Source organism: Acromyrmex echinatior, chromosome 9, assembly GCF_024713525.1.
Source record: "Acromyrmex echinatior isolate Ae372 chromosome 9, ASM2471352v2, whole genome shotgun sequence".
Lineage (NCBI taxonomy): Eukaryota > Metazoa > Arthropoda > Insecta > Hymenoptera > Formicidae > Acromyrmex > Acromyrmex echinatior.
This window is the reverse complement of record NC_141860.1, coordinates 11,798,882-11,822,816: the sequence shown is the minus strand read 5'-3', so window position 1 is coordinate 11,822,816 and position 23,935 is coordinate 11,798,882. Positions and strand designations below refer to the sequence as shown.

The 23,935-nt window shown below is 35.4% G+C and overlaps 2 protein-coding genes across 6 annotated transcripts in view; one reads left to right on the top strand and one right to left on the bottom strand.

Annotated features, from left to right (window-relative positions):
* Positions 1-2,503: 2,503 nt before the first annotated feature.
* The window catches only part of LOC105149810 (protein FAM76A), a 66,380-nt gene continuing 44,948 nt past the window's right edge, over positions 2,504-23,935 (bottom strand). The window contains exons 7-9 of one of the 4 annotated variants that reach the window (XR_015546090.1): positions 9,658-9,797; positions 3,798-3,978; positions 2,504-2,838 (exon numbers count right to left, since the gene is read on the bottom strand). The gene's annotated coding sequence lies outside the window, so the exon portion shown is untranslated. Of the gene's footprint in view, positions 2,839-3,797; positions 3,979-6,606; positions 9,798-23,935 lie in introns of those variants that run through there. The other 3 variants (XR_015546091.1, XR_015546092.1, XM_011062485.2) reach the window with 3 other exon arrangements.
* Blimp-1 (PR domain zinc finger protein 1) overlaps positions 16,645-23,935 on the top strand; it is a 42,078-nt gene continuing 34,787 nt past the window's right edge. Inside the window, exons 1-2 of one of the 2 annotated variants that reach the window (XM_087409242.1) lie at positions 16,645-17,928; positions 18,005-20,136. The gene's annotated coding sequence lies outside the window, so the exon portion shown is untranslated. Of the gene's footprint in view, positions 17,929-17,999; positions 20,137-23,935 lie in introns of both variants that reach the window. The other variant, XM_087409241.1, reaches the window with a different exon arrangement.

Below are 23,935 nucleotides of genomic sequence, written 5' to 3'. Positions count from 1 at the left end.
GCATAAATCAAAAGTCGATAGCCATTCAAGGACACTGAAAGATACTTCTGGCGGACCTAGGCAACGATCACTTGCGTTATAATGTAATATGTATAAGAAATATTCTTCAAGCAATTACGGTAGATAGAAATTACTGAGAAAACAAGTAAAATTGACATCTTGATTAAAAAATGATTTACTTATTCTATGAAATCCATTATTGTAAATGAAAGAAAGACTTTGAAAAAAGAGAAGACTAAAGAGAGGCGGGAAATGGCGGAAAAGCAAAAGAGAGAGTGAGAGAAAAACAGAGATTTATTAACCGTGAGAAGAGACTGCGTCTTATCGAAAATTCCGTCAATAAAACGGTAAATAATGACAAAGAACGGAGAGTAAAGACACGAAAATCTGAAGAATGCGCGTTGCATGTAGTGCAGTTTTCTATGCAAAATGAAGGAGAGTGGGAGAAACGTGAGGGAGGGAGAGAAGCAAGACGAAATAAGAGGAGTCTGGAGACGTCGGACGAGGGGGACAAGTCCGGGTTAGGATGGAGGGAGACAGGAAGGTATTGCCGACGGACACGGTGGAGGTGGCAGGAAGAAGGACGAAGGAGACGAGGAAGGAGAAGCCGAAGGGAGATGACCGGCAAGTCGAACGAAGACGCAAGTTCATATCCAAGGAGATGTGGGACGATGCCCCGGAGTAACCTCCATCAAGGATGGACTTCCACCATCCACTGACGGCGGCGACGGCGGCCCCAAGATGCATTATACATCCTTGTTACACACGTCTGGACGATTATCTTGTAACAGTAGATTCGATGAATTTCTCGACTAAACTGCGTGAAGAAAGATCCAATGAATTATTTAAAAGGTGTATTAATCAAAATATAAATGATTAAAATTATATAGCGATGCACATAAATATTTTCCCGATTAAGTTTCTTGCGCGAAATGTTCGTGATATAAATAAATATTAAACAATTTTTTATGCAGCAATTAAAATTATTGGCCGTTTTCTTACTTGGCAATTTCTCACACTTAAGGCTCGACGTTTGCTAAATGCGGCACTGTATAGCGGCAAACGGCCTCGATCCGCGAGAAGACGAAACCACGCGTGGCGCGCGGAAAAGCGAGTTCTCCTCGCGGAGAAAAGTGCTTTGCCCGCGGTGCTCGGTCACCTCGACGAATGCCAGAGAACGGATCGAAATCGCGATTTGGCAGAGTTTTTATACGCGCCGTCCTAGAATTCGCGTACCTTCTTCAGCTAGAAGATTCTTTGAACAATTTTGACATCATCTTTTTGCCCAAGCTTCACGGTTAACGGTACTTATAATAAATATATGTACATAATGTATAATATATTATATTTCATATTTGTATAGATGTAATATTGTATTACCTCTTTTCAATTTATTATAAATATTTATTTAATAATAATGTAAAATAATTTAAATACAGATATCGTAACATGCATTTATATGTGTGTCTGTGTGTGTGTGTGTGTAAATACATATACAAAGAAAAAATTAAACATAAAAAACTTTATAAAATTAATAAAAGTTAATGGAATTTGTTAAATGATTTTTTTGTCTTGAATATAGTGAATTATACTAAATGCCTAAATATTTCTTCTACTCTATTTCTCCTATTCAATTTTATGAATAGCGTTCCCTCACCCAATTATGCGAATGAGGTAAAACAATTACGCATTCGCATATTTTATAACTGAGCGAGTACATGCGCGCGATATAAATCGGAATTTCCGGTGTTTTCCTTCGGCGAACGCGCGAAACGAGAAGTGAGGTCAACGCTTGCTGAAAGAGACGATCGGCATTCGAGTAAACAGAAGTACAGGAATGTGGAACGTGCTCATTATGCGGTTGTCTCTTAATCTCAGTAATCGACAGATACATTCGAATTTTTATATGCTTCGGAAATGCAGTTCGTTGATATTCTAATTATACGAAAGCCCGTTATGCTCGTAAAATCTCGTAATCGAACGTTTTCCCAAATCATTACGAAATCATTGAAATTCTTTTCGGTTTTCATATAGAAAGTTTATCATATATCTTAACAACGAAATCGGTTCTTTAGCAAAAAATATCACACTTGTGAAAAACAAATTTAAAAAATTAAGCAACAGGTATATACATAGCATATTCTAAGTATATTCTACAATATTTCCAGAAATAAATAAGAAAATCTCGTATAAGGATTATTTAAATAGAAGTATTAATAATTAATGAAGAATTAAAAATTAAAGAACCTTGCAAAATCTAATAATTGATAAATTTGTAAGATTTAAAGACTGAGAAATTTAGGCTAAAAGATATAATAAACTAGAAAAAATCAATATAATTATGTTCATATTTTTATATAATTTTTATAATTATTTTTATATAATTATGTTAATATTTTTATTAAAGAATTTTCCTATAAAAATAGTTCAGTGTCGAATTAAAAAAAAATTAAAATTAAAAAGACTGTGCACAAATATACAGAATTGAAAAAAAGACTCAGAATTACTTGTATATATTTATTTAGATTAATATTAATTAATTTTTTTCAGAATTTATCGAATATACCTCTTTTTGCAACTATGTTATTTAATTTATAAATGTGTTTTCATAAATTAAAAATATAAAAACTGTATAATTCTTCTCTCAATATCCGATATTCGATAATTTTAACTTTAAGGTCAATGACTAAGATCATTGATTTTATTTATTTCGAAAATGAATCAACTTCCTCGAAACGTATTTCAACGCGAATGTCATCGTCGTTAAGACCTACCTGTGATGTTCGTGACTCACTATACGCCACGAAATTCTCGAAACGATAACCAGAACTTGACCATCTAAAAAGAAAGTGTTTTGCAGTAATAATCGGAGTACTAACGATTCACGCACGTCGTAACGACCACGTTGTATGCGTGCCTCTCCAAAATCTGTTTTAGTCACACTATACTTTCGCTAATTAACGGTAATCAAGATTGAGAATTTGATTTGATCATAACGAGTTAAAAATTACCCCTTAAGGAACGAATCGCAAAATTACATGCGCATTAAGGGACGAATGCTAAATTGCAAACGAGTTTTCTTCTTTAAATTTTTAATGAGCTTTGCGTTGATATAAAAAAATTATAATTATATCTCATTATAGTATAATAACATTTTCTTATTATTTCATATATAATGATATCTTATTATTATTCATTTTTATTTTGATAATTGTATTGTTGATAAAGTAAAGCTTTTTAAATTTAATTTTAACTTACATTTTCGTTAATAGCAATTTTTATTTAATTGAACAAATAAGTAAATATATATTCAACTTCTTGATCGAAAGAAGTATGGAAAATTATGTCATTGTGTTCAAAAATTGTCAAGATAATTAAGATATCACTTCTTAAGAGGAAATACATATATATGCAGCTCCTGAACAGTATCCTGAGCTCATTTTCAATGTAATGAGACTAGAATAAAGTTACAACGCAAATCAACATTGGACTTATCGAGCTTATAACGCTATTACAATTAACAAAATTATCGCCAAAAGTCTTGTTCTCACGAACCTTGATTTGGAAAATGGCACTGTTACGAACGGTATCGCTCACGCACGGGTGCGTGAAAGTAAATGCATGTGCACGCGGATACGCGTGTACGCGTTGCGTGCACGACTTATGTGCATTCACGTCACGTGACTTCGCCTTAACCTAGTGTCAGTGGCCAGTTGTTCGTGGCTTACAACGAGAGCGCTTTTTGGGTCTAGGTCTGCTGAGGGCGTTCACCCCGCTTACGTTGTTAACACACTTACCATACTGTACGAGGCCAATGGCAGCGTTAGTGTGCGTCCCGCTTCCTACCACCTTCCGTGGATCGGACGAGGAGAGACGAAGCGTCTGCCTATGCCAACTACGACCCGCGGGCACTTGGTCAAGAAGCTTCACTTTTAATCGTCTCGCGATGCAACCGCCTCAGGTTCTCAGATACAGTGACTTTGAAACATAAAAGAACGTAAATTTGTCAAAAATAGCACACACACACACACACACACACACACACACACACACACACACACACAGTGCAAGATATTATTGAATTATACATAAGAGAATTATACATACGGTTAAGAAATTTTATTTCCATTGTCTTACATGATTTTAGAATCCTTTAATATAATTCTACGTTTTCGGAATTGTCAACTTTCATGACGATATTATTTCACAGCGTTTCGGAAAATTTTTTTTAATTTGTTGAATTTTACCAATTATTATTATAAATTATTAAATTATTAAAGTATAAATTAATTTTAATATTGCGTTGTACATATAACAACATATAAAATTATAAAATTAATGCAAAAAACGCAATAAACTACAATATAAAACAGATTTAAATAATAAATTTTATCTTTTAAAAAAATATGTCAACGTGCAAAATTAAAGAGCCTATTCTGTAACTCTTAACTGTAGAAAGAACTTAACTGAGAAAATTTTAAAAATGTATTTGAAAATATACTTAAAAATGTTGTTATCAGAATTATGTAAATACGTAGACTTTAAAAATATTATAAACTCTATACACATTATAACTCTGACAATGAAATTTTTAAGTATATACTTGCAAATATATTTTCTTAATTTTCTTAATTTTGCGATGATATATAATATTTTTTAATAGATAAAATTTATTTGAATTTCCAATAATCAATTTTACATACTTTATCTGTTTCTGTATTAATTATATAATATAGAAAAAAGTTTTAATTGACTTCATGCAATACATAGTACATTGAAAAAAAATTATTAAATCTTAATACATATTTCTTTGAATAATATTTAAATAAACATAAAGTTACACTAAATAAATATTTACTGAATAAAAAAATAATAGTTAAGTCAAATTAATGATTTTTGTATGCAATAAATATATATATATATGTTTATATTTAATAAATATTTACTTAGAAGTATATAAACAAATATTCATTAAAATTTATTATTTTTTTCAGTGTATACAATTTTATGCTCGCAGAATATCGATAAGATATTCAATGATAGCGAACTGAGATTACTAGCTTCCGGGTCCCGTTACTCAGGCAACAAATGTAAAGTAAATCGGCCATTTATACCCGTTAAAACCGATTATACTCCCACGTTGGCGATAAGTTTCTGGCACGAAAGGTCAACACGATAAGAAACAAGTCGAGAATGAAGAACGTCGTTGTCACTGTTGCTATTGTCATCGCGAATTCAGAAGACTTCCGTTTCGTTGACGTCGCCGCATCATGACGAAATTCACTCTCATCCCTATACAGTTACGCCAATCCGTGTACTTTCGTTGACGCCGAGTGAAAAAGTACCCTAAACGCGATCGGGATGAAACGAATGTGGCGCGTATTTTATACCGTTACCCTCAAGGTAATCGCTTGACTCAGCTTCGGTTCGTTCCTCGTCGAGCATCGAAGAATCGCTCGCACAGCAGAAGATGTACGAGAAGGGAGAGCGGAAGGTGAAGTAGGAAACGCCATGAGAACGTTCGACATGAATGGACCAACAAACTCTCGACACCGTTATCGTTATCGTAGCTCTGACGTGGGTAGAAATCGCTCTGTGCGAGAGCGGGCGTGCGAGAAACATGCGTCGTGATCGCGAGAAGCTGTCCTGTCAACGTCCATCGGGATATCTTAATCCTGTAGAGAAACTCTTGCAGCACCTTCGCACGAGACTGCAATGATCATTTCGATACCGTTGGAACACGTATGTTCTGAGGAATTTTTTAAAAGTTCCGCTATACAAATTCTAAAGAAAGCGAAACAGAATACGGACAATAAGGTGTCCAATGTTAAAATATAAAATAGAGAAAATTAATTATTAGGTAATTGTGATGTATTGAGATCATTGAATTAGATAATTGTAAAGAAAACTAACAATAAAATATAATATAATATGATATACCTACATATATAATATTTTGTATTTTTTAATTTAATTTTAGATGAATTTTAGATATTAAATATTGCAAATTGAAAAGTGACAACCAACGACTTTCTAATAGATAATTTCTATCTATCATTGCTTTTGAATAAATTAAATCCAATTATATCGGTTAAAGAAGGAAAGAAATAAGAATGACAAAATGCACGGATTATTATCTATTTTGTATATTAATTCGTATTCGGGTATACTAATAGAAATTCTTAAAGATACCATAGTTCTGCAAAAGTAAATATCAGAAAAAGAAAAATATATTTGATGCTACACCAGAGGAAATTTAATATAACAACTGAGACTGAGCAGAATCGTGGCGTAAACAGTTCGAATGTAGAACTACTTTTCGTTCTATCATGCAAGATATCGAATTGATATTTCCTGCACAGAATACATTGCAGATACGCATGTGACGATCGTCTCGGCCAGAAGACACACTTCCCGTCAAGCCATCGACGTTCTTTTGTTCATATGTGTCCATTAGTAATCTTAAAACAGGATCATTGATACTACCGCATCTTAATTAATTCTGTATGTATATCTTTTATTAATTTTACAAATGCAATGAATTTTTCTTTTATCTACGTAGCACACATTTTATTTCATTGCCGTAACATTTTTAACTAATTATCATTTTACATTTTTTTTTCTGTATAAAATCGTGCAATTTAAATGTTTCGTAAAAATGTCTTGTAAAATGTATAAATCGATAAAAACTAGACACACAAGATATGTATATAACAAAACGGCCAAGTTTAGTTAGATTATATTATATTTAAACTGAATACTTTTAATTCACAATTTTTTATTACTGCAAATAATAACATAAATTATAACGTAAATTATGTACCAACAAAAAGAACCATATCACTCACAGAGTGCGCACAAAGAGTGTATGTACTAACAAAAAAAGACCTAATGTACCCAATAAAATCTTATAATACAGAAAAGAGTTAGAGAAGAAAAAGAATAGAGAAAGTACTTTTCCGAAAGTACATTCGAACATTATCTTCGCTCTTCACTCAAAGCTAACAATAAGAGTATCAAGCCACTTCTCTCGAAAGATCCTATAATATACAATAGTACATAGTGCACGAAAATTCGAACAAATCAAAGTACGTGCATCGATGCTATATACGAATACGAGACACGCCTGCCGCGATTTATCGAAGGCGACGTAAAGACTCCGATAGACAAAGCCGCCGATGAGAAGAATCATTCGCTCGTCGCGTCGGTCGGAGCTCTCACGTCTCGTAACGTCTTGCATGCGTGCAGCGCGCTGCACGCCGCTGCACATGCACGTTTCGCGCACACACACACACAAGCGCGCGCGCGCGCGCGCGCGACCAAGCCGTTCAGGAACTGCGATGCGTGACCTAGTGCCGTTGCGGCGGCGTTCTACCTTCGAACTAGGTCTTCCTCGTTCCCAACTAAGTCCGCTAAGGCGGCGAATGAGCGTAGAAGGCCAACGAGAATGCACCGACATCGCACACGACGGTGGCCGGGGGCCACCTCTCGCGCGGGTGCATCTACCGCGCGTGTCTAACGCGCGTTTATCCGCGCGCGAGCTCAGCGCAGGGACAATGCGGAGCGCGACGAGTGCTGAAGTTCTCTCGAATGTATACGACTCCGCCGTAAGTCTTAGAACTCCTGCAAAACATGTCGCACGCGCGATTCTAGGTCACGTTCATGTACAGACTGCGCTCACGTTTCTCGCGACGATGATGAATTATAGAACTTAATTACAATAATGTAGTAATGCGTGCGAAATCACGCGCACGAAAACCAGGCAATTTCTGCAAATATCGAATTAATAATAGATATCGTAATTCTTTGAATAATCGCCAGGGAAGTATTCATTGCGTTAAATTATCTGTGAGTTTTATTAGTCTAAGTAATGCTATTCAAACTTTAATAAACGTCGCGACTCCACGGATAATCACAAATGGAAAAGATTTATTAAATTATGCGTTTCATTAGGTTAAAATAAAAAAAAAAAGAAAAAAGAAAAATGTCCCGAATTCAAACGCGAATATTTGCATACAGCATTCAAATTCTTTGGCGTCATATTAGCGTTTCCTAATTGTCAACGTACTGGTAATTTTTAAACCTCATTTTCATTTATAGAATTGCAAATACTACGCAAATTTTACAGTACAAACAAAATTAATTTGATTGACAAAATGTTCATGTTCAGTCAGAATATATTCAATTAGAAGTTAAATTGATACTAATACGTATTTCGTTACAAATATGCATTAATATTCTTTTGTGGCGTTCTATTGGATAACGTAATATTAGATTAGTGTACTCGGCGTACGTTGCAACATTTCTTTATGAGGAACGAAATTTGCACGGACCGCAGACGGAATACCGAAACGGGCGATTACGCAAGACGGGTCAAACCTATGTACGTCAGCCGCCATTAGGACGGCACCGTTAGAATTTGCTTGCGTTCGCCCGTATTCGTATTATGCTACATACGTGTTTGTGGCGGAATATGTATTAACTGCGGACGAAACACCAACGGGGTCAATGCCTCTTATACGGAGCAGTATACCTCGCCGACTTTCCGTAAAGGTATGCCCAGAAACCTTACCCGAGATTCATGCTCGAGTCCAGATAGCGATAAAAACGAATGTGTTACGGGAATTTCCTTTTCAAAGCGTAATCCGCAGTAATCCTGGTGTCGCCGATTCTCACATCGAGATCCACCGCTGTTATTTACGACGCGATAAACTGCATGAAATAATTACTAGTTCCATTATTTATTTTGACGTAAAAAGAGATGCTATGTAAATATCACTCATTTGTTTCAATATAACATAACATAACCCATGTAATACGTTGTATTGCATATAGAAAAAGAATAGGAAACGTAAAGAAAAAATAGAAAGAATATACTTAAAAAAAAGAACATACCTTCATTTTTTTGCGATCAATTATTACAATCGAAATTGAATTTTAAAATTAATATTAAGAAACTTTAATGATCCAATATATTAAAATATATTTTCTAGAAAACTTTGATTTTGAGTTGTGTTGCTGTTTTGACAAATGAGCGATATAATACCTAACTAAATCCATAGTATTGATTTCTTGGCAAAATGAAGATGTTATTAAAGTATAAGTATAATTAATGCGAAATCTTACGATAAAAATAAAAATAAGAGAAATTTGCAAATCAAGTCACTGATATATTCGTCAAGTCACTGATAATACGTTACTCCAGCCTATATCATTAAATTCTTATACGAGGTACAATGTCCGTTTTCATTAGCACATTGTAAAACCGTTGACAAGGATAAGGGTACAGATAAAAGTCTAGTAAAAAAATCTATACAAGTAGGTACGATCAAATCCTTCGACGGTATAAGCGAAGGCGTAACTTTTACCTCGAGCGTTGAACTCTTGGCAAAAAGCTCGCGGAACGATGGTTCATCGAACGAGGTCGTGCACGACATACGATTTACGATGTAAATTTGATGACGATTTGAAGCATAAATAAAGTGGTTTATGAATTCATTACCTAAAAGTGAAAAATTGTATATATGTGAGTCACATGTTGTATACTTCGCATATAACCGCGAAATGAAACGTCCGATCAAATTGTACACACGTGATTGACAAATGTAATAAACCGGTCGATAAAAATGACAAAAAACTAATTTTTTTAACTGTTACCTCTGAGCGATATCTTGATTTTATCTCCTTGTTACTCGCGTTCGTTCTTCTTCCTCAGATGAACCCTCGCGGCGTAAATCAACCGCAAAAGTTGAGAAGTGGACGACGTGGATTAATACCCACGATATATTAAACCACTGCTGAAATGTCGTAAAAAAAGGTATCAAATTGCTTTATCTCTTTATTCAGAAAGATTATGTCCATAGTTGGAGATAATCTTGGAATTTATCATATAAAGTGCAAGCTATTCCCAAAAATCGGAATTTTATTTTTACATTGAAATAAGCATCATTTATTCTTAGTTTTAAATTCAAATATCATCTGAAACATTTTCAACTAAAAAGAAATATTATCGCGAATTAGCGTATATTTTGCCAGTGCTACAAATTAAAATATATTCCGCTGCTATTTATTGACCTCTGTTATATTTTTACGAATTAAAATCTTTTCCGACGATATAAAATTGTACATCCCTTGCACACATTTTAAAATGAATTTTTCCGTAATATCATCTATAATATATATTTCAAACTTAATCTCATTTAGCAACAAGGAAAGTCATTCTCCGTCGCCATTACCTATATAACTTAATTCAGTAGTTTCCTTATTGACAATTCTAATTGCAAAAAAACAAATTATATGCGAAAAAACAAGAAACACACTTGTTTATCCATTAAAGTTCACACGGAGTTCGATGCGTGAAAGAAAGAAGAAGAGAAGCACGCAAAATCCGTGTGAAGGAAGATTGGAGAACAGACGGTTAAAAGAGCGATTTCGCGCGTCGCCGTTCATTGGTCTCCCGCACACGGACGATTCGCCGCCGATGGGGTCCCATGGCGCGATGATGCGATGGTTTACGAAGCGAGAGGGGGCCCGACGAATCAACGGAAAAGAGTAAGAGAGAAAAGAGAAAGAGAGAGGGGACGGACGGTGGCAACCTCGAGGAAACAGAGCGGTCGTCGACCCCTAAAAATACTCTTACGCATTGTGTGCCACTTCACTTCTGAGCGGTCTCGAAGCGGATGAAACGGCCTCCGCTCTCATCCTTGCGCAGCGAGTCAGCGAGAACAAACCTCGGTGTTCACCGATTCGTTCGATATTACTTGTGATGCACATATACGTAGGGATTACGTACAAAGCGCGCTGCTGCTGTCTCCTGCTGATGCTGTCCCCCGTTGGCACCCGATCTTTCAGGTCCATCAGACGCCCCCTCTCGCACTGATTATTCCCTAGGACCCGAAGAGCTAACAGTACTTTGCTGGCTAGGCTAGTCAGACATTGAGACTGTCAGGGACGTACCGCTCGAATTTCAGAGCCCACCTTCCGTTGTCGTGCCCTTTCCGAGGAACGAACTCGAGAACGAGCTTCGGAGGGGCCGCAGATGGGCTCACGGTATCGGCTTTCGAGGAACGGGATCCTACGATCTGTTGTATCACCGTACGACAAACGAATACCTCAAACGTGGCACTGAGAATGAGGGTCGTATTCTCATAGAGTTATTACGGGACTATATAGTCATGAGAGAGAGAGAGAGAGAGAGAATTTCAAAGATAGGTTCTTTAATAGATCCAGAAATGCCGGATATCCTTTTTATCGTGGAAAACAGACAAAAAAATATATGCTTTTATCAATTGCCCAGCTAACTGATGTTAGAAATAAAAGAATTCCACTGGAATGTTCCAAGAGCAAAAATGAATAATGGCTTCTTTCAATATGGATTGCAAATAATTCTACTATTAATTTATTAAACCTTATTGTTCAAATATTTAATACTGGATTAGTAAATATAATCGTAAATTTTCCATTAAAACTTTCATTAATCTTGTTCAAAAAAACAAAATTAGAATCGTGCATTAATATATTGTATTTTATGACAAGCTTTCGAAGAAGATATTTCGATTGCTAGACGGATTACTACGGATCGATGATGTACCGTTTCTTTTTCACAAAATAGCAAACTCAAACAGAAATGACCGAAATCTCGTTTTAACCGGCTAGACATAGATATTTTGGGATTAGCATTCTCCAAAATTATCATGTGTCTAAAAGTTTTGCTCATTTTATATAAATTAATAATGGTGTGCAAAAATAGGATATCTCTTATAGTATATAAAAATCTAAATGTAATTTAAAATATGTAACGTTTTGAATGGAAAAAAAACCGTATACTTTTACAGGATAATTTCTCATATTTATATATTATTAATTCCGATTTAAAAAGTTCACTTCCAAAATATTTATAATATATCTAATAATTTTAATTATTTAGTTATAATTTCATGTAGTGGTTTATAAAAGTATTTCCCTTATATATGTATACATGCGAATAATATAGTTAACAGTCATGTAACACATTTTCATCCATAAATGTATGTTTTTGGTCAAAATATAATTTCTTTCTTGATAATCAATTTCTCGCACGGGATACAACACGAGAAGAGTTCTCTCAATGTAGGTGAAGTGAGTTGAGTTTCCCAAGAATAAAATAGATACCTTCTTTCATAATAGGGAAAATAACCTTCCATTTGAAAAAGCTCACTTTAGGTTTGGCTATTTTGAGACGTCATGTTGTATGACATCAGATTAATTCTTTTAAAAACATAATAATTTAATAATTTTGTTTCTGAAACATGTAAAATATGCGGCAAACCGAGATATCTATCTGATATATCACGTAAAAGTAATAAAATAATTTCTGAAATAATGCAGCTGTTTTTGACAGCTGAGAAATTATCATTATTTCAAGAGTTATTTTACAGTTCTATATAATATATGTATATTGGATAGATGTCTTAATTTGCTGCATATTTTATAGATTTTAGGATAACGAAACTTTTATATTTGTAAGAGTAAACTAACCAATAAAGTTATGCATAGCAATTAATTCAATGTCATACAACCAATGACGCATTGAAATGGTAGAATTTCAAGATATTTTGAGAAATATTAATATTACTTAAAATATAACGATTCTCCTTCTTCAACTCAGTTTCTAAAAAAAAAAAACTATTAATCAATTCTTTCTTTTACAGCGACCATTCAATTGCATGAATTATTCATTTTTATATCATCTGGATATTTATAGACTTATAAAATAACAGTCATTAAAAAAATTCTAATTAAAATTTAGTTTACAATTAAAATTGGAAAACTAAATTTAGAAAAACAATTAAATTTTGTAAAAAATTATTTTTTATTTAGAGATACCTTATAAGTCTATAATTAAGGCGTTCGAAAACTTAATTCTGATTTCGATGAACAGAAAGTTTTATAATTAAATTACAAAAGCGTCAACATATGATTACGCTTTTTTGAAAACTTTTTTAACGATGTTACGAATGATTTTGGAAGACTTTCTGTTCATAAAAAAAAATCAGATTTAGCAACGGTCAGACGAGCTGCATGCCGTTACATCCGTCACTATAAATATACAATGCAAGTCAGTATCTCTCTCGGGAAGAACAAAATCGCGCTATTTATCTTTCCGACAACGGTAGCTGCTGCAATCGCTCTAAAACGTCCACTCTAATTTTGCCACGGCGAGAGCGGGGTCTGATCTCTCTTGTTCTCTCCAATAATAAATAAATTCCGCATCACGAAAAATGTAATTATTTGTCAGCAATTTCATTATTATTTGTAAAAAGGTTCAAAATATTTTTGTAGACAAAAATAAAAATAATTCACATCTAAGAAATGAAGAGTGTTACTTATTTCGTGACGAATATTTTTGATCAATATATAAAAAAATTGCATCTTAATAAACGGTTAATAAATCGCTAATTATTCTAAAGACGTAATCTCTCTTTCTTTCTTTCCCATTCGCTCGCTCGTTCAAATATTCAATACTAGTTGCCTTCGAGGGAAGATTGCCTTCGAGGATGGCGACCGTAATCGCTCTTCCGCGGCGATCTAAAAGCGAGACGCGACGAGAGAGCCATCCTCTCCTATCTGCCCCGATGTAGGTGAAGTGGCTTTTCTAATGATACGAAGCGTGCGAGCTGACGAAGACACGTCCAAGTATCTCACGCGCTCACCACATGAAGAATCGTGCGAGGGTCCGCCTCTGCTACCTTCTAGTAGACGAGGATGAAACGGAAGAGGACGAGGAGGAGCGGCGGTGGCGGCGATGCGCGAAGTAAACTAGTGCATCCCCAAGTCGGAGAACCGCGCGCGGCGGCGTGTGCAACACGTAACGACGTGTTGTAAGGAGAGTATTTTCAAGGGGGGTTAACGAACTCGAGAGGCGCCGAGCCGGCCATCTTCGCCGGTCGTGTCTTACTTTGCGCTTCCCCGGCACCTTACGAGCCTGCTTGTCTTTGCGAACGACGCGGCCACCGGCTCGGCGATACAGCTGAGGGAAATCGGCCATCTTTTCTCCCGATTCCGCGAACGTGATTTTAATTTGAGTTCCGTTCGAAAGTCGATCTCCACGGACAAAGCCCGGCGCAACGCGACGTTACGTCCAGCTCGCTCGTAAGCGCTCCGTTCATTCCGCTTTGCACACTGAAAAAAAAGAGTCTGATAATAGCTACCAAATGTTGAGTGAAATAATTTCAACTAAATATTCGATTAATAAAATCAAAAATAATTTTACTTTTCTAAATGTTTAGTAATTACCAACGGTTGGTTACATTATTGTTTTTTTTTTTATAATGCTTACTAAATATTTAGGAAAGTAAAATTATTTTTGATTATATTAACTGAATATTTAATAGAAAATTATTTCACTCAACATTTTGTGCTTATTACCAGATTCTTTTTTCTGTCCCCTGTACCCCGTAGCGATCTTATAATAAATAAGTAAAAAACCACTGTTAAATTTCGCCGTTTTTTTCAAAGTGAACCGAGTTATCCTATCCATAGATACATTTAATAAATCAAACTTTGGCAAATATAACTGATAATTTTGGTTAAAATCAATTGTCTTTTAATAGGAATATTTTGGTTATTCGAAATTTTATTTTTGGCAGCAGTTGGCAAATTTCTGCAACGTTTGAATGATTGATGAATATACCTATAAACGAGATATATATACATATATATATATCTTTGCAATTTACCTCACAATCTGATATAATCTAGGAACTATGCGAGTCGTGAAACCGCGCGGATGCTGCAACTACTCTCAAGGTGAAGGTATCCTCGTGAAAAGTGGCGATTCAGCGTGACCATCGACGGACCGCCACCGCGTTGTACGCAATGCACGCGGTAACGACAAGTTAGCTAAGTAGTGCAAGCGTAAGAGAGTGCTCGGCTCTAGAGGTCAGTAACCACTCGCGATCGCTTCGTTCCGTTCCGGTTACCCGCTCCAGCACAGCATGGGCAACCTTCTCCCTAGAACTCACTTATTAGCGTTTTCGCATTCGAAGCAAACGACGAGCTATTCCATCCAACTTTTTGCATCACAGAAGCCCTACGTTGTATAATGACGTTAGAGTTCTCTTGCGGCACCGTTATTCGAATGCGATAAGTATCGTAAGTCTCCATTTACGCAGTCCTTCCGAGGGAACTTTCCTGGCCCCAGGAAAACGATAGATTAGAGTGCATTAACGATAAGTTTGCATTTTATAAGTAATAAATTTGATTTTTTTATAGGTTACGTGTAGATATATATTTTTATATAAATTAAGTACAGATATATATATATATTTTTATAGATTAAATGTAGATATATACGTATATATTGTATATTCGATGAAAAAGAATTGTGTAATTGATGTTTTTCAAGTATGTCAAATAATTTATCTTTCGTGTGGAGATGGTGTAACGATAATGCGTTTTTAGCTTGACTTTAATTAACTAAATGAAGCATGATTCTCTCCTTTTTTATTAACAGAGATTTTTATAAAAACCTAGCTCTTAGCAACCGTGACTTTCTTTTCAATGAGGATGCACTAACATTCTCAGAGCTCCAATTATCAGATATACCTTCTTACTTTTTACGGAACGCAAGGCTTTAACATTAATTCAATTCACCCTCCGATTGCATTCATTCATGATAACATCACGTAACAAGAAGATATTTCAATCGCGCAATCTTATTCTTCGAACAAGTCGAGTTCGCACTAATGAAATGCAATTCGGAGTATAATTATCGACCATGAAAAAATTAATTGAAGAACAAGGGAATGTTGAGAAATTACGCCTCAAAGCAACGACATTCCATCCGCGAATCGTTCAATGATATTCCGTTACTGTGCGATTTCCTGTTCTGATCGCATCCTCCTTCCACGAGTATTCATCTTATTCTTGCCACCCAAAGTGCTCCTGGATGGTGATTGATGTGAAATGTCGGTGGTCACGGATTATCTTAAATCATCACGTTTTTCTCTTTTCAGAGATAAGACAGCACTTGCATTAAAAAATATTCTTACCTACGTAACAATAGATATATAAATGTTTCCTAAATTTTTTATTACAATACATGCATCATATATTGTAATACAAATTTACATTACAAATTTAATAAACAAAAATATTAATTTACGGTTTCAAATAGCAAAAACTAACTTAACGAGTTGCACACAAAAGTTACAATTCGACATTGCTTATAAATTTATTACCAATTTTTTCATAATTTATACTTGAATATCTTTTCAATAAAAAGTGACTATTTTTATTAAAAACTAACTCGTCATTATTTAGATACACGATTCCAGGGAAACGGAATCCAATTTCGAAAATCTCGTTAAACTCCTAATTTTCGAATTTATATACTATATCAGTATCTAATTATAAATTCATTATATTACAAAATTGAATTTATGCCATTTCTCAAATAAAAATATTTCTGTATATTGTTATAAAATGACCTCACTACTTCATACGTATTACGCAACTCGAAACAATCATATAGATTTATAAATTGGATAGAGTTGGTTTCGTTGGCCGTGCAAGGAATTATACGTAGGCGTCGACTCTGGAGACTTTAATGCTAGATAGGAGAACTCTGTGAGCGCGAAGCTCAGCAGATGCCAATGAAGCCATAGCCATATCTCTGTATCCATTCGTATATTCGCAAGGCTGATGTTTTTTGTGCTAATGCAAAAAATATGAACGGCACAAAATCGACGCTCTTCAACTGGAAAGCAGCTTTATCGTAATCATGACGATCGGATCTGTACAACATAGTACCTCTCGGCTACATTGCGGCAACATTGAACTTTTAAATTATGGTATAATATTGCAAAGATATTACAGAGGCATGGAATTGCAAAGTACAAAGTTGCAACAATATTGTAGTAACGTTATATCAACGATATCTCGTAAGCTTGATAAATAAAATCTATGCAGCAAGGAATGCAGTGATAAAAATAGAAAAGTGAGGATTATGATTTATTGCAATTTTTTCGACATTAATTATCTATGAGTTAAATATATCCGTATGTAAGTTAAAGTTAATTATGTAAGTTAAAGTTAAGAAAACCTTAATTTGAACAGCTATTATCTAGAAAATAAGGACAATACGTTTCTCAAATTCACATCGCATTTAATTAAAATTCAGCGTAAATTAATGATACTCAAACAATGGATAGCTTAGATAATTTATCTATTATTTATGATACTACTAAATTTATGATACTATAAAAGTAATTTAAAGAATTTGTCATTAAAATTAAAATTAAAGTCTAAATAATATAAAATAAGTTTTCCATATTCAAGAATACATTATTTTATAAGTAATAGTTTTAAATTAGTTTTATAAAAATTTGATTAACGTCGCGTTTTCGAGACATCTCATACAATATTCCCTGCAATTATCTATTAAAATATAATCCGTTTACGAATCGCCAGAAATTTGAAATTATCAAGATTAAACCAGTAAAGTTAAACTATAATTTTTTTTTTTTTTACAAGAGAATACCGATTATAATAAGAATATTCTTATTTAGCGATCGGTTATACCGGAAACGCAGACGAAATCGAGAGGGCCACTTCTTGCGCGTCGTGGAAGGTAGTTAAAAACAAAACCGTAATACGTTGATCGCCGTCGTTATCGGTCATCTCCATCTCATCAGCGATCATCAGATTCCCCGTCGTTGCCCCTCGGCCGTTAAGAGATCCAAGGACTGATGGCACGAATACTCGAAGCAGCTCTGCTGTCCGCAGAATTTTGTAAGCAAAATTGATGCAAATATAATCACTGAGAATCGGACAACTTGTATTTTCAGGTATTTTCGGAGGTCAGTAACCAGAAGAAATGGAAAAGGTGCATACGAACGCTCGGAGGGACTACTGTTCGTCGGACAGATCGTCGATATACGGCATCTTGTAGGAAAAAATGCTTTTAAATAAAATCCACTAGCGAATATGATGATGATCATTGGCTTGTATTTTCGGAGGTCAGTAACCAGAGAACATGGAAGGCATGCTTGTCCGCCGTTCATAAGGAGGGAGACGGAAGAAGAGACTTACACGCGTATACGCTCGAGGTAGACTCCAAAGAGGACAGAGGAAAATGTACGGGATGGAAGGGATGTAAGGAAAGAAAAGGATAGGAAGACGGAATAAGAGGTCGAGAAAAAGAGAAGAGAAAGGATGAATTAACAGACAGGGAAAAGGATAAAGAGAGAATGAAGAATAAGGTAGGATATATGAGAAAGAGAGAGAGAGAGAGAGAAGATGCGGAGTAGGAGTAAAGTAAAAAGAAATAAGAGATAGGGAAAGGGAAAGAAAGAGAGACAGAGTAGGACGCATGGAAAAGAAACTAGGAAAAGGAAAGATGAAGTGGGAGACAGAGGAAAAGAGGAAAGGAGAAACAGTATAGGGAAGGTAAAAGAAGAGAGAGGAAAGACAGAATAAGGAAAGAGGAAAGATAAATTAAGAGACAGAGGAAAAGAGAGAAGAGAACATTAGCTCCCACGGAAGAAAAGAGATGAATCGAAGAAAAGATGGAACGAAGAATGAAACGAAACGAGTCGGTGATGAGCACGAAAGAAATTTCTCAAAGTTTAAATATTTATTAATAAAAGTCTGGAATCTGAAATCTCCTTATAATATTCTTCTGTATTTTTTAGCATCTTCTTCTGCGCTGAGAATGCTGCAAATCAATCATTTTATTCCGTGTTTGTGCTATTGATAAAGCAAAGACTGAGAGCAAAGGCCTGTAAATGAGGAATTTGCTTTAACATGATAAAAATAAAAAAAAAAGTTGGATGCTTTAGAGGGTGGAATCTAAGAATAAAAGGATACAGAAAAGTGTGAAAGAAAACACAGCAACGATTAGAGAGACTGAGGGCGCGGTAAGGAGGACGAGAGGGGTTCATCGCAGGCGAAAGGGAGACGAGCATGACGAGGAGGATGAGGTGTAAGAGAAGGTGAAGGAGGCGAGTGATAGCGTACACACGGGAGAGAAGAACTCGATGCCGAGCGATGCTGAAACGGGGGTGGGGAAGAGTACCGTTGCTTCTGTCGATGGGGAATGTCGGCGTGCGCGCACGAACGAAACGAATAACCGCCTGTATACCGCGGCGAGTACCAACCTGGACGGAACGAACGAGGAAAGACAACGTGCGCACGGAGGAAGAAAAGAGGGAACGGACGAACGATCGTACCAACGAGCGAGCGAGTGAGCGAGTGAGTGAACCAACGAAGGAGCCGAGAGGCAGCACGAGGTGTTCACCGCGTGGCCGTAAAGAGAGAACAACCAACGCCGAGAGAACCAACGGCCCATCGTCGTCATCGCGACTCTGCCTCCTCTTCCTTCCTTGGTCCCCTCGCTGGTCCCCTCGTGTATACACACACACACACACACGCATGCACACACAGAAACACGCGACACGCACACACCTACTTACGGTACGCACGAACGTAGGCCCGCCCGCTTGCTCGCGGCCTGCCTACGTGGGTCACGCACACGTGCGAGAGCGAGAGCACAGGCAAGGAGACACCTAGACTCACCTTACCCGCTTCGTACTCGTCAGTTGGAACCACGCGGCTCCGCACGGTGTACACGACCGTACGTCAAGGACGAGGTAGTCCTCGACGTACTGCCGGCGCGGATCAAGAAAAAGAAAGAGAAAAAGAGAGAAGAGAGAGAGAGAGAGAGAGGAGGTCCTGACGCGCGCGATTACGAGAGAGCCGCACTCCCAGTTCGACCATCTCGTCGTAACCGGCTAGCACGCGCAAAAGGGTGCGAAAACGTTCCGCGACGATAATAAACTAACATCAACAACGCAACGATACAGTTGAGGGTGGTGGTGCACAGTGGTGCCCCGTGAATGCGAGATACCGTCAAAATATAGTGACATTGCATTACGAGATTGTCCCACCGGTTGGTATCCGATATTTCAGTGTCAAAGAATTCGAAGAAACTTTCGTGAGACGTGAATCGCGGCAACACAATCGGTTGACACGACATCGATGGTGGATTATCAGCCGGTCGTCGCCGGACTGGAGATATGTTCGTGACTTCAACGTGTGAACTTTGACAGTTCGTCGTGAAAGGATCTACCGGCTGCCAGGCAGACACGTTGTAAGGTGAGTCTAATAAATTTTTTGATTGTTTCAATTCGAAAAGTACGGATGTAGTGACAATGAGAGATATATTTATAGCCGTGAATAATAATCGCTTTGTTTATTCTTGAAATAAACTAAATTGTACACCAAATCAACCCATGATTAGACAAATGACAATATAAATACTTTAAAAACATAATCGATATACTAAGAAAAGAGATCGGATAACAGTTTTAGTACAAAACTTAATTGACGTCAATACTTTTTTTAAATGTGCTATTTTTTAGCAGTTTTGTGAAACTTTAATTTTACGATTACTTATTTTTGAACGGAGAATTATCTTTACGTCGGATTCTAAACTTAAATATTGTATGTTATGTCATTTGTCGTGTGTGTTTAAAGGAGATAAGAATCGAGCTATTTACTCTTGAGAAAGTTGTATGTAACAATAAATTATTAGATTTTGAGATTATTTATGGTAATATAATACTCTTCAGAAATTTTATAATCAAGGATTATTATTATAGTATACTTTAATAATGAATTGAAATTGATTGATTACAAGTATGATTACAGTATTTATAAACTTTATGTAATCTCGATTGAATTTAAATTGTTTTTCTCGGTATCTTTATATACAAGCACTTCTCTTGTATTTTTTAATTAATCTAAAATAATTTAATTAATCTAAAAATATTGAATTCACATTAAAATTTAAATCACTATATAAATTTACGTTTGTAAAATTCAAGTGAGGAATGATATTTTACTTCCATTATAATATAATTGATGTCTAGCGAATTAAATTAATGTGCGACATAATCGGCAAACGATCGGAAATCTTATTAAAATCATCGTCGAGAACTAATTCCGAAAAGCTTCACGCTTTTCTTCCATATTATTGAATAAAATGTGCAAATCTGTCCTCATTCGTTAATAATACTCGCATCCGCCATTTCATCGAGATATCATTACGATGCAGAGCATCGTAAATAAATCAGGAGACTATCGATGTACATTCATCTGGTCAAATCATATTAACTTGATCGTGTTTTTAAGTCTCCGTGTTATCGTGGTTAATAAAACCAGGTACAACGAACTTACAAGCAGAAAATAAAATGAATAAATTAACAACAATGTAGTGACGGAGCCCAACAATTATGCAATTTTGCATAACGGTCCATCGGGACGGCGCGGTGTCGGCAAAGCAAGTCGAATAAAACGGCGAGCATAATCGCGCGGAACGAAAATGAATATATACGAGGCAGTCCCGAGTACTTTGAACCCTTCGATATACGCGTTACGTCACGGGAGATGCTCTTCGAATACAGAAAGTGTTTCTTCACGCTCGTTCTTCGAGAGCCTCCATGTGTCCCTAACGGTACCGGGACCAAGCCGAAAGTTTGGAAAAAAACAACGGTAAAAGCAATAACGCTGCTCGTGTTTTGCGAAGTGTTCCACGATATTGCAACATACGGATCCCCCGCAATTGATTTTTATATAATACATCATCTTATTTCTTTTTGGTTATATTCAAAACCGATATGTTATCTCAGCAAAATCTCTCTGCGATATTATAAAGTCAATTAACGATTCTTGCCATTATCTTAAAAATTGTAAGATTTTTCGAGATTTTTTTTAGACTCTCTGTCTAAATAATATTTTGTCTGATAATATTTTGTATTATACAAGTTTTGTAACAATATAAAGTATTATCTTCATAATCAGATTTACTGATAGCACATTTCAATATTCTAAGATTGTCACTAATAAAGAAAATCTTTAAATATATATTATCCGATAATTCACTCAACAAATCAACATTTGATTTATCTTCTCTTTTGTGAATCAATGTAAAGTGAAAAATCATTAAAAAGTAATTTTTCTACAGTGTGAATTCGCGAGAGGTCATTGAGGCCAAAAATAAATAATTATCTGCCGCATTTAAAACTATTCTGCGGCAAAGCCATGAATTATAAACACCTGTTTCCGATTCTCTTCTTTTCTCTTTAAAGAACTAAACAATTAATTTTGTTACGTGACATAATGCGTGTTAATGCGCATCCGTTAGTCGAACGTAATATCGTGAACGATCAGAACCGTCTACTTGTCATAGGAACGAGAAGAGTGCAAGGAAACACCGTTAAACGCACGTATTTCCTAATATGACATAACGGTATGCGGCCTCCCACTTTTTCTTCGGCCGAACGAAATTTTCGTCGGCTCGTAACTCTTGATACGGCCGAGGAAAATCTCGGCTTGGAGAAGGACGACGTTTCTTATTTGAAACAAAATCCCACTACGGACGATGATAAAAGAGGAAGTGGGACGCAGAACGAAAAGGGACAGCGAGTGGAAAATTGTTGAGGCGTCAAAGGATTACAAAGTATAAAGGAAGTCGAGAGCGGAAACGAGTATCCTTTGTATCTGCGGCCCACGTTTGCTATCGGGCGTTGCTTCAAGAAGTACGAAGAGATTTTATCTTTATCGAATGCGCACTGTGATCTAATAATCATAAAATAGAAAAATGTATCTTCAGAAAATTCGATAATTTGGTTTTATAAGTTAGACAAAATTTTTAGAAAAGGGAAGATGCTTAATCTTAAACAGTTGCAGTGTATTATTCATTATAATTCTTTATAAAACTTAAATTTCCTTAAAAATATGACGTATATAAGAAAATAAAAGTATAAGAATATAAATGTTCTCTTAAAAAATATATTAAATATTTAAATATTAAATGTGAAATATCTAAATGTATGTGCGTGTAAATAATTTATGAATGTATCACTATAATTATTAATTTTATATATATTTAATATGATGTATCTGATAGGGAATTACTGTATAAGGAATAGTATGACTATCTATAGAGAATATAATGAATATGTTTAAATTATAATAAACATATCAAAACAGTTCAGATATTCTCTACAGCATAAATATATCAAAATAGAGTCTACATTTGAAATTTATAACAACAGTTCGTCCTATATATAAATAAAAATTAGACAATATTAAATAAGAAGAAAAACTTTCAACAATCTTTTTTCTATATGATATAAAAAATTGCGTTAATACACATAATATTGATAAAATGTGTCTTGATCAAAACTAATCAGAAAAGATATCACGATTTATAATTAACAAATAATTAATAAATAAATAATCATTTCTAGTATAATGTAAAATAAGAATTGAAATTATGCGGATCGATTATTACGGATGAAAATCTGTCAATTTTATAAGCACTTTAAAAAACCTTCCATAATTTAAAAAACACTCTGGCTGTAAACTATAAGAAATTGATAAAAAATAATATGAAAGAAATTGCTACATATATGCCATATAAATATGTATGCTGTCCTATTTTTTTTTTTAAATTTTTTCTATATATAATTTTGAGAAAGAATAGTTTTGTATGTTTAAGAATGCAAACCGGAAAATCCATTACGGTTTGTTCATGCATTCGCAAATCGAACTTTCCCGGAATCGTACCGATTTCAATTATCAATTCAACATTCTTTCTTCATCCTGCTGCCAACGGCTAAATATTCTGCGATTATGAATGCCATACTAGGATATTTTCAAATACCAGTTCGATGTCGATGGCCAGTACCGTTTTCTCGCGTGTTACAGGATAAGTGCTTTTCGATTTTGAGAATGGCACGCTGTGGGAGAGGATAATAACGCTTGCAGGTGCCTACTAATGTGACATAACGGTATCCGTAGCCGCGGTTCGTATCCGCGGTCACTGCGAACTTGCGTATATGTAATCATTTTGGGATTGGAGGTGGGGTGAAGGGTAGGAGAGGTGGAG